The sequence below is a fragment of the Cynoglossus semilaevis genome, chromosome 5, assembly GCF_000523025.1.
Source record: "Cynoglossus semilaevis isolate Cse_v1.0 chromosome 5, Cse_v1.0, whole genome shotgun sequence".
NCBI classification, from domain to species: Eukaryota; Metazoa; Chordata; class Actinopteri; order Pleuronectiformes; family Cynoglossidae; genus Cynoglossus; species Cynoglossus semilaevis.
Window position 1 is genome coordinate 14,577,428 of NC_024311.1, and position 10,956 is coordinate 14,588,383.

Here is a 10,956-nt window from a genome sequence, read left to right on the forward strand (position 1 = left end):
CCACAGCTCAGCTCTGCTCAGCCGTTTGACCTTCCTTTCAAACACCATGTGCTTCTGGATCTGACGCTTCTGGTCTTTCTGGACCCACTGGAGCTGCTGCTCACTGTCACATGTGTGATATCAAATCATACTTTTTACCAGAATGTAGACCCAGAGGTCTTGTGACGGCCATTCTTGGCTCAGATAAACAGTTACTGTTCATTATAGGATCATCCATTATTCCTTGTACATATTTTTCTACTCCTAAACTGAGTCTCAATTACTTTTACTTTTTACACGTTTACACTTTGATTACTTAAAATGTACTATGAGTATTCTCCATTTGATTTATTCTATTTAACTTTTTTGGTTTCCTGTGCACATAAGACATATTTATAAAGAAATATTTTTTAATATATTTTATATTTTACTATAATAAACGCTGTCTTTATGGGAAGGTAGAGTTGTCATTTGGGTCACTAAAGACACTAAAATATTTATATATTCTAGAAGTTTTCTTAGAATCCTGGAGACTGTAACTCTATTTTGATCATTTCAGTCATCTGGCTATCTAATATATATATTGAGGTGTCAAATTATCACGTCACATTTAGCACGTTATGTTTTTTTATCACGTTGATATGATTTTTTAATCTCTAACTTCACTGTAGCTGTATACTAGCTGAATTTTTTTTTTATAAAATCCTTTTTTGTGTGTGTGTTGGGCTTCTTGTGCTCGAGTTGTTGTGGGTGGGAAACAATTGTCAGTCACACCTGAAGTGGACATTGATTGGCTGTCATTGTGTTTGGGTTTGTTGTAGCGTAACCTGATAGCCTCCCATTGATCTTGGGGAGGACCGAGTGAAGAGCCGTGAGGAGACGTGAAAATGGAGGAGCGGGAAATTCACATTTCAAGAACGCCCCGACGGCACCATCGATAAAGGTAGAGCGATACGCTTTCTTTGTAAGAAGGAATTTGCTAACCGCCGAAACTGCTCAAGTCAACGCAACGCTACCTGTTACGAGTGAAGCCACAGGTAACGTTAGCAGCGAAGACGTTAGCAATTTAGCGAGCCATAGCAAAGCTCTTCGCCAAACTAAACTCGAGGAGAACACCCCGCGTATGAGCTTTAAGTTTGCGAGGGACAACATTTTTCTTACCTAGTGCACATCACTGCATCAGAATCTGACAGAGTCATTAACCAAACAAACTAATGACTTTGGACAGATCATCAGGTCGCGGTGCTTTCTGGGTAAAGTCAGTCAAATATATCAATCCACCACCTGTGGGCAGTCTGGTCAATACGGGCATCTGACAGAGACACACTGTTTCACACATGACTTACAGACACAAGGTTTGTGAAAACACAGTCAAAGTCAGTAAGACAAGGATTTGTATTTTATTTTTGACTCTTTTTTTTTTTTAAGATTGAAAAAAGTAAACTTGTGTCTCAAAGCCATATGTGAGTTTAGGTAAAAATCAGTTTTTCGTCAGTTGGGAGGTTTCTTTTCTGTTATGATGTGATATATTCATTAATTTTTTTTCATAGAAGTATTCCTCCTGATCATTTCCAAGGAATCAGATGGTGCTGTGTTCATCTGCCAGGATTCTGCCCTCTGTATGGTATTTCTTGCTGTTTGTTTCTTTACTTTTGCAAATATAATTTCTGATTTGGACAGTTTCAAATCTGAAATAGAATAATAGCTAAACTGAATCATCATTAAAATTGACAAATGATCTGCTGAAAGGGACTTAGCAAGATTAGCTTTGCTTGACTGAGCCTCTAAAAATGTTTTTGTTTTAAAAGAGGTGATTAAAAAACGATATTACATTAATTAAAAAAAAACAGGCTTTTTGAGTTGAGCTTTTTTTTTACTAAGAAGTAAGACTAAGAAGTCTTTTTCAAAAGTCCTATAAAAGACGGTAGAATGAATGTGATAAAAAAGCTTTTGTAAAGTAAAACATGAGCCTGAACTGAGGGTTTGTCTTCACGGAGATACAATTGTCAGTGCATCGTTGTCAAAGTCAGAGGCAGGGAGTGAAAGGCCTTCAGCTGTTGTAAGTGTTGCTCTCAGACAGCAGGGCACAAAAAGCCACAGAGCTCCATTGTACCCGTGTTTTCTTCTGTCAGAGCAGGATGGCTGTCCAAGGTCAGTGCCTCCCAGTCTAGGAAGGAAAGACAGTCAAGAACCGGGAGGAGGAGGAGGAAGAGGAAGAGGAGAGTTGAGCTGATAATAGCAAGGACCTGGAGGACGTAGGAAAAGATAGTAGAGCGAGGTAAAAACCATAAGGGTGGTGCTTGTGTGCAGCTGTAACCAGCAGTAATGGCTGTGCTCCGTTTCATGTGGAGAGGGCCCAGAGAATTACTTGGACATCAGTAGCGGGGGGTGGGTAGGTGGGGGGGCTGCAGGACACAGCCTGACGGGATGAACCCTGACCCCTCTTCTTGCCAGAGCTGCTTAGGGTCCCATTAAATACCCAAAGGGGCCTCAAGACTAGGCAGAGTGTGTTAGATCCCTCAGTGGTGTCAGATAGCTCAAGGCTCTTTTTAAATGTATTTTTCAAAAGGGGGGAAATCAATAAGTTGGGTTGAAGCGAGGCAGCTACAGAAACATGAGCCTGTGATATTTACTTTGCTGTAAGGCACAGCTTGTTCACAGCACTTGTCAAAAGAGGAGTCTCCAAGAACGCGTTTGGTTGTGAGACAGAAAACGAGTCGATAAATGGACCTGAAGTCACTCCTTCACTCTGAACACAGCGGCCTGTAGTCAGTCTGGACCAATCGGATCAGAGGGAACAGAGAAAAGACATCTGAAAGTGTTGGATGTAATTTATTTAATATCTGAAATGGATATAATGTTAAGAAAATGTGGCTTTGGTAATGCATGATGGGAAACGCAAACCCTGTTTTTAGAAAATTGCAATCTCAAGTACTCATAGTATTAAATACTCTGTTTGTGATAGAATCTGCCTCGTTTTTTTATTTTATTTTTCCTGAAAATCTGTCTCCATCATTGTTCTAAATATTTTACCTTTAAGTGTAATTTTTTTTCCCCCCAGGTTCCTCTACAGATTCGGTGTTATTCGTTCCTGTTCTTACAGAGCTAGAAATCCAATACGTTTACACTGTGGGAAAGAAGAAAAACCATCAAGAGTGCACGTCTCAGTCAAGATCACTCATCTTTCATTCCAGGGACCACTACAAACAGGTAATACCTTCATTTTTAACCTTTTGGGTTTGTTTATATACAGTATATATACATATATGTATATATATATATTTTTTTTTTCTAAACTCTTTCTAAACCCTTTAGGACACGTTTTAAAATAATATAATTTTTTCCGAAATTACACATACAGTGGAACCCCTAGATATGACCTTCCAGAAATACAACTTTTCCATGTTAAGGATCTGCAACTATTGTAAGATCTTGTAAGATACTGATTCGGGGAAATATCTAGTTACGAGTGCTCATAATTTAGTCATTTTGTGAAAAAAAGTGTTGTAGTACAATGATATAGACACAATAAAATGTCATTTAACTGTGGAACAGTGAAGATGGTATTATTTCAGATTTATTCCATTTTTTATGACTTGTTCTCTAATTTTGATCTCCAGTGTATATATATATATATTTTTCTTTTCTAAACTCTCGTCTCAACCAGTCATGATGAACGTAAAGAATTCCTCATCACTGACAGTTGCTAGAACCCTTTAGGACACGTTTTAAAATAATTTTTTTTTTCCTAAATTACACATACAGTGGAACCCCTAGAGATGAGCTTACCGAAATACGTTTTCCATGTTAAGGATCTGCAACTATTGTAAGATTTTGTAAGATACTGATTCGAGGAAATATTTAGTTACGAGTGCTCATAAAAAAAATGTTTTAACTCGTATCTCGTATCTTCTCCCCGGACAGTGAGGTTTAAGACAATGTGGTCCGAGTTGTAAAATTCCACTGACGGTTTTCCGACCATTCATCGTGGACTTTGTACAAACACAAAGCAAGTACTTGGACTCATATTGTGTCTGAGAGGGAAAGCAGGCAACAAGCCCCCCTGTGCCCCCCTCCCCTCAGACTAGCCCATGGCAGACCAGTGTGATGGTGATATTGTATTGACCCTGCGTATCAAGGGGTCACAGTGGGGAATTACTGTGTCCGCTTGTCAAGCTGAGACCCACATTCTGCTCGGAGGAAGGCACAGCTTCAGAGGACCCCCCCCAACCCCCCAACTCTGGAGCACACACATGATCATGTACACACTTTGTTTCTCTTTCTCTGACTATGTTCTTTTGAGCACTCTCTCTCTTTCATTTTCTCTGTCTTACACACACACACACACACTTGCTCTCCCTCATTGGGTTTATGGGCCTGTTGTTGCCCTCCAGGGGCAAGTGAGGGGAGAGGAATTACCAGCTTTAGCAGAGCTTAGGAGTCAAAGTGACAGACATTGAGAGCTGATGTCTGCTGCTACATCAGCTCCGAGGCTATAAAACAATCACAGCGCAGATAAAAGGAGAAGAGTGGCACTCAAAAATGATGATATACAGGAAGATAATATAAGAGGAAGCTGCTAATTGGCTTTTAGTCCTGATCCGCATGGCACGGCTGCACATTCCGTGAAGAGTTACAAATCTGAAAAGTCGGGGTGCCGACTGTGCCGACCCACTGAAGAAATTCCCAGTTTGTTTACAAACGCAAGCAACTCATGTTGAGTAATGACTTTTGTCATACTCCCCCTCATGTTCACGTACAGTACTACAGTTTTCTCATTTTGTCACTGCACACACAACGGATCAGTCAACCTGATTGATCTGTTTTAATTCATTCTTTATTCTCTAAAAATGTCTCCCATGGAGTACCCTGGCGCCCCCTAGGGGATGCATGCATCGCACTTTTAAAACCAGTTTCCTTAATCAGTGGTTTTTAAAGATGGGGCCTATCAGGGGGCGCTAGATGGGCTCAGAAAATTGGAGGGATTATTAATATTATAATAGTATTTATTATTATTATTATTATTATATAGTAAATTATTATTAGGTATTAGTATATATATATATATATATAATTATATATGGTAATTATTGAATTGTGAATTAAATTAAGAAAAAACATTCTAAAAGTGGATGTTTCTTTACATACTTTTTAAGATTGTCTGTGGGTTTGCCAACAGGGTCCCCAGTCAGAAGCTAATGCTGTTTGGGGGGTCCTTGAATTTTCCCTCAGCCTCATCTCAAAGCTGTGTCTCACTTCTGTTTTTATAAAACAAGCTTGTCCTAAAAAAAAACAAGTTCATCCAGAAGCTCCCTGACTAAGAACACATTATGGATGTTTTCTACTCACAGTGAAGCTACACTGACCTTCTGACCTCCTGACCTTGTCCTATCTCCACCTGTACGTTCATCCTCACCACAGTTTCTCCTCACCCCGTGCAGGGACATGTTCACGGTGACTAGTTGACCTCTCCCAGCAGCCTTCAGTGTTCTCAGAAAGAACCTGTCTTCTGTCCAGTTTTCCTATCAGCTCCCCCATCACACGCTGACACCACTGCAGCACTTCAAAGGGCTCTGCTTTTGATGCTAACCATCAATATGCATTTCATCCTGCACGGCTTCTTCCACAGCATTCCTCCTCTGTGTCTCCTCTCCGCAATAATTGCCTTCAAAGTCCGTTAGCGCAAATTACTCAGGACCAGTGGTGGTGTGTTAGAAAAGTCAGGATATGTGTGTCCTGGAGGTGGGCCGCATCGGCTCTGTAAGCTCTACTTGTGGTAATAGGGTATGGAGGATAAGCCGTGTCGGCGATCCTACAATAATCTCCCTGTGTCTGGCAGCACGGCTTCTCTAAGTGTTTATTAAAGAAGCAGCAGCTCACAGTTTTCCAGGCTCACAGGGCACGCCGCTCTAAACATGTGAGACTGGTAAGCATGTTTAGTTAATTTGTCGGACCGCGTGTAGGCCGTTTGCATCTGCAGGAGACGATTTTCAAGTCGATGTTTAGCTAATGCCGCCAGAGCCATTTCACCGCTGCGTCCGTCTCTATTCCCTCTCGGTAAATTCATGTTTTACTCTGTTAGTCAGATCAAAGTGGAGACGCCCGGATCAAAGAGCAGCAACACGCTGCTTGGGTCACATCTGTGTTGTTTACATGAATGCTAAAGGCACTCATATCAAATATTACTAACTTTGAAAGATATGTGTGTTTGAATCACAGCATTTTGATGTAACTTTTTGATGTACATCAGTGCATTTGGGCAATAATTTGGAAAAATCTCTCCACAATTTCACAACAATTTTCCAAGCCTTCAACAAGCCAGGAGGACTGAGCCTCGGTACGACCGTGGAACCGTTTGTACCGCGCACTTCATTTTCAAATTTTAATAACAGACTGGCTGTAAACAGCCGAGCCTCCTGGAGGTGTTCTGTCAACTTTCCTCGGCTCTCGGTGGACTTTACGGCCCCGGCTTCTTCAGTGATAAAGCCATGAGACTTGAACTTCTTTTGAAAACACTGAATTTGTTTGCTGAAATTTCCATCCAGGAAATTAGCCAAAAAATGAACTTTGAAAACAGTAAATAGCATAAAACAACGAAAGGTTTCCAGAAAATAACAGGAAAGGAAATAAAAGTTCTGACTTTATTCTCAGAATTCTAAAATACAATGTCACATTTTATTAGACTCAGGTAACATTTAGCTATTTTTGCTTTGAACTTTGAACTAAACGTGGGCCATGAGTTAGATTTGCTAATCGTAATCAAAACTTACAGCTCTCTCGAATCACATCAATGACCTGTTTCTAACTTCTTTTGATTTATGTTTTGGTAGCCTTAACCTAATGTAGCAAACATTTATTTACCTTAATAGTTGTCATTGTCTTTGGTAATTTCACTACCATTTTTCAAACATTAACTAGTTGGGAAACGTTTGTTAGCTTCGAGGGATTGTTAGCCAAGTTCGGTTATTTTTTTGTTTAGCTTTCTGACCTACTGTATCTGTATCTCATTATCTTTCCCCAGTTATTCTGTGCTAATTAGGGCGGTTGTATAATTCGTCAGCTGTTTTTATCTAGCTATTTTAGCTAGTGAGTCTTTCAGCCAAGACTAACAGCGAACACATCATTTCCTTTTTTCATGGTTAAAAAATGATTCTAATCCCAGAGCAGTTTTGTTATTGTTGGAGCGAAGGAATGTTTTTATTGCTTTTGCTTTGCTTTTCTGACTAATCTAAATACATAATAAATAAAAATCAATGTAAAAGGTGAACTTTTTAATCAGACTGCTGAAACAAAGACACTATGTCTGTATTTGTGGCTGAAATCGACTGGAGTTCGTGAGGTTGTTGTTGGTCTGTTGACCTCATATGTTCTCTGCTCGGCATAATCTCCCCCAAAAGGGAGGATGAAGTGGAGGAGGTGAAGTGGTGGGTGGAGATAGGCTTGAGAGGGGGTGCACCTAGAAGCAAGAAGGGAGGGAGAGAAGAAGAAGAGGGAGGAGGGCAGCGGGGGTGGGGGGGGGATCAGTGACCTGTGAGCCAACCTGCTGTTGGGCCGGGGGCTAAACAAGTCCCCCCTCACCCAAAAACCCCTTTACCTCTAACTGGATTATAAACCTTTGCCATTCTGCTTGTAAAGATGTGACACACACGCACACACATACTGGATCTGTAATACTTGTGGGGACTTCTTTTTAACTAAGTCTGCACTTGAACATAATTATGCATGTTTAACCTTGATAAAAAACAAACTAAAACTAAACTAAAATAACTGGAAGTAAGTAAAGAAAAATACCTGAGAAAGTAAGTTAGATGAAAAAATATAAATGTGAGCCAAACACACACATCTTCTGTAAAGGTTAACAAATATTGTCAAATGAAGGTAAACTGAATATTTATACAGATTTTATTTAAAAAGACAAACACAGCAGAAAAAGGAAATAAATCTTGCCCAATAACATTTATTCTAACATTTACCTAAAATATTTTAAATAAAACCCACGGCCAAAGAGGTCACGTCTCCAACCCCAGCCACTCCCCCTCCCTTAACCCCCTAATTTTGTTTACATCAACTTGTTAATTATCTCACACCCAGTGCAAATTCAATATGCATTCATCAGCTGAAACGTAAGAAACAAGGAAAATGTTTTGGTTTTTTTTGTTCATAAAACTGGAATTACAGACTTGTGCTCACACTGCAATACATTTACTGTGTTTTATTTCCCGGTGTCACATATTCAAGCCACATCTTAGTGTCACTGTGATCATCTGTGAACAGATCCCACCCCAGGGTCTCCAGGGTGTGAGCCCCTGCCTCAGACATGGACATGAACTATAGAAAACTGATGGTGGCGTTGTTGTTTTTTTACAGGGCCACCGAGCTGCCCCGTGACCAGATGCCATAGATGTCCCAGTAACTGACCTCACCTCTGGATCGTCCTTGTCTTCTGTCCTATCTGTGCCTGCAGCTGACCCGTGACACAGAGGTATGTGTCGGAGATGAGTGTGTCAGGGGAAAGAATGTAAGGTTCAGTGGTTTCAGGTGATCTGCTGCGTCTGTGTCTGGTTCTGTGTTCTCTCTGTGGATTACTGCCAGATACTCCCAGATATCACACACACACACACACACACACACAAAGCACGTCAGTGTTCTTTGATAATATATTGTTGTAAGGCTGCAAATGCCCCGAGCAGACTGAGGTTCAGGCTGTTTTTTGACTTTAACCTGGTCTGAACTTAAATTGATCAAATCCCTTGGACTCCTCTGGTGTGAGGAAGTACTACAGATAGACATCTAGTATTTAGTAAATATTCTGACCTTAACACAGTGACCTCCCAGTACATGGTGGTATAAAGGGACATGTTCTGTCCACAGATGAACATTTGTAATAATGAGAATGTACCCCAACCCCTGGTCCGGGGACCGGTGCTGGTCCGCAGGTCATGTGGTACTAGGCCGCAGTAGAACACAGTGAAAAAATGTACTTCATGTTTACTATATTACTTCATTCAAAAAGAATCAAGTCATATCCCGTTAGTTTTTTCATTTAAAGATAATCTAGTAATGTTTCAAAACAAAATGTCATTCTGATACTGATACTGACCGGTCCTTGGTACAAAAAAAGGTTAGGGACCGCTGACCTAAGGGACGATAACTGGCACGATTCGGCTTCGGCCTGGCGCAGGTTAACTATGACATCACATCCTGTGTCAGTGAACAGACGTGAACATTTCAACATGTGCAGAGAGTGTGGGTTCAATCTCTGAATGATGGCTGTGAGTTCACTGACAGGTGTGAAGGGATGAACTTGAGCTGTCCATAAGTGATCAGATCGGCCCAGACACACGGTGGACGCTGGTACCAGCAGCTCCATACACTGTATACTTTTCACACTCCCAGCGGTTTGCACTGCAGCTCAGTTCAGCAAACAGGTCAGCGCTTCAAGGTCCTGCGCCGGCTGACTGACAGTTTGCTCTCACGGGGCTGAGTGGCCTGAGCATTTCACTTCTAAACCGCCGCTCGTCTGGCTACTTTCAGATGTCATGCAGAGGAGCTGGCAGCGGGAAGAGCAGCCGCAGCAGATGCACTCCGACACTCCCAGATCCCCCGAAGCAAACGCACCGACACAAATTCCTGCTTGGGCAAGCGGAAGAGGTGACAAAACACATCAGGTAACATTTCCTTTACGCATGGTTCCCGCCCTTTCCTGTCACAGACGCTGGATGCCTCCACGTCAGGCATTAATGGTCATCCGTAGTGACAGGAACCTTTCGGCAGCAGGACGTGTGCAGCGGAGGCGTTAAACTGGTTGTTAACTGGTGCAGCAGATGCCAAATGGTAAACGGGAAACAACATAAATATTACTGCATTAGTATTCATGTGCAGAGTGGACAGATGTTTGGAGGGGAGGGGAGGGTAATTAAAAAAGCAAAGCTCATTAGTGGATCTGTTGGAGCCGCTTTTGACAAGAGTTTTACATGCATTAAAAAGAAGACAATGATGTCACAGACCGCTCCGTGACGAGGCCACACGAAGGTGTCGCTACTGAAAACCCTTCAGCCGTAAAAGTATGGACATCACAGTGGAATTAATGAAATTTGAAAATCTTGGATAACTCAGTTGGACTTTTATTGGTCTGAATATTGACGATAAAACGACACATACATTCTGGAAAAAGATAGGAAGAGATGGAAAAACTCAAGGTCATACATGTAGTATTCTGGGATGTTCCACAATTAGCAGGTTCTGTAAACTGTTTTTTTTTTTTTTGTAGCTTCACTAAAGGCTGAACCTTTGTGAGTCAGTAAAGACTGTGAGCTCATCACTTTGTCGTAACAGTTTGTGAGAGAGTTGTTTATTATTTATCAACCTTTTTTTTCCTTCCTTTCTTTTCAGTTTCAAATAGCGAAAAACTCAGACTTTATAACATAGAATTCTTGGAGGAGATTTAAGGAATTCAAGTCAGAAACTGCCTCTAAAGGTGTGTGACCTCTGACTGACCTCAGGTCTTGTCTGTATATTCTATTTATCCATGTGGGCCTGTCTTGTTGAACTATTACGGCATCAAAATGCTCCATTATTATGTGAAATACATATATAAATACATATATAGAGAGAAATATATATACATATATTGCACACCTTAATTACATCAAATATATTTTAACATATATATAATAAAAGATTTGCTACAAAAAATGTTTTTTGTAGTTATAGGCCTAATAAGTGATTACCTTAAGTAAATATATTTTTGTTCATATATATTAATTGCTAGTTACTAAACAATTAAACTAACAATTTAATTTTTTTACCAAAATAATTTCAGCGCTATATAGGCTGAAACAAAATCAAAAAGTGAATGCAAAATGTGTGCAACATATTATTGTCAATTTCTATCTGAAGAAAATAATAATAATTATTATTATTGTATTTCTGACAATTTTTCTACATCTTATCTTACTTCCATTTTCATAAAAATAT

At 40.4% G+C, this 10,956-nt stretch overlaps 1 long non-coding RNA gene across 3 annotated transcripts; it reads left to right on the forward strand.

Moving 5' to 3' along the window:
* The first annotated feature begins 739 nt into the window (after window positions 1-739).
* Window positions 740-10,597, forward strand: LOC103379198 (uncharacterized). 3 transcript variants are annotated; one of them, XR_003049769.1, is made up of 5 exons: window positions 740-922; window positions 2,117-2,257; window positions 3,041-3,189; window positions 8,347-8,461; window positions 9,514-10,597. It is a non-coding gene; the product is annotated as an uncharacterized LOC103379198 (long non-coding RNA). The 3 variants fall into 3 exon arrangements; XR_521563.3 differs by having other exon boundaries at window positions 742-922; window positions 2,112-2,257; XR_003049768.1 differs by having other exon boundaries at window positions 742-922; window positions 2,112-2,257; window positions 3,083-3,189.
* The last annotated feature ends 359 nt before the right edge of the window (window positions 10,598-10,956 follow it).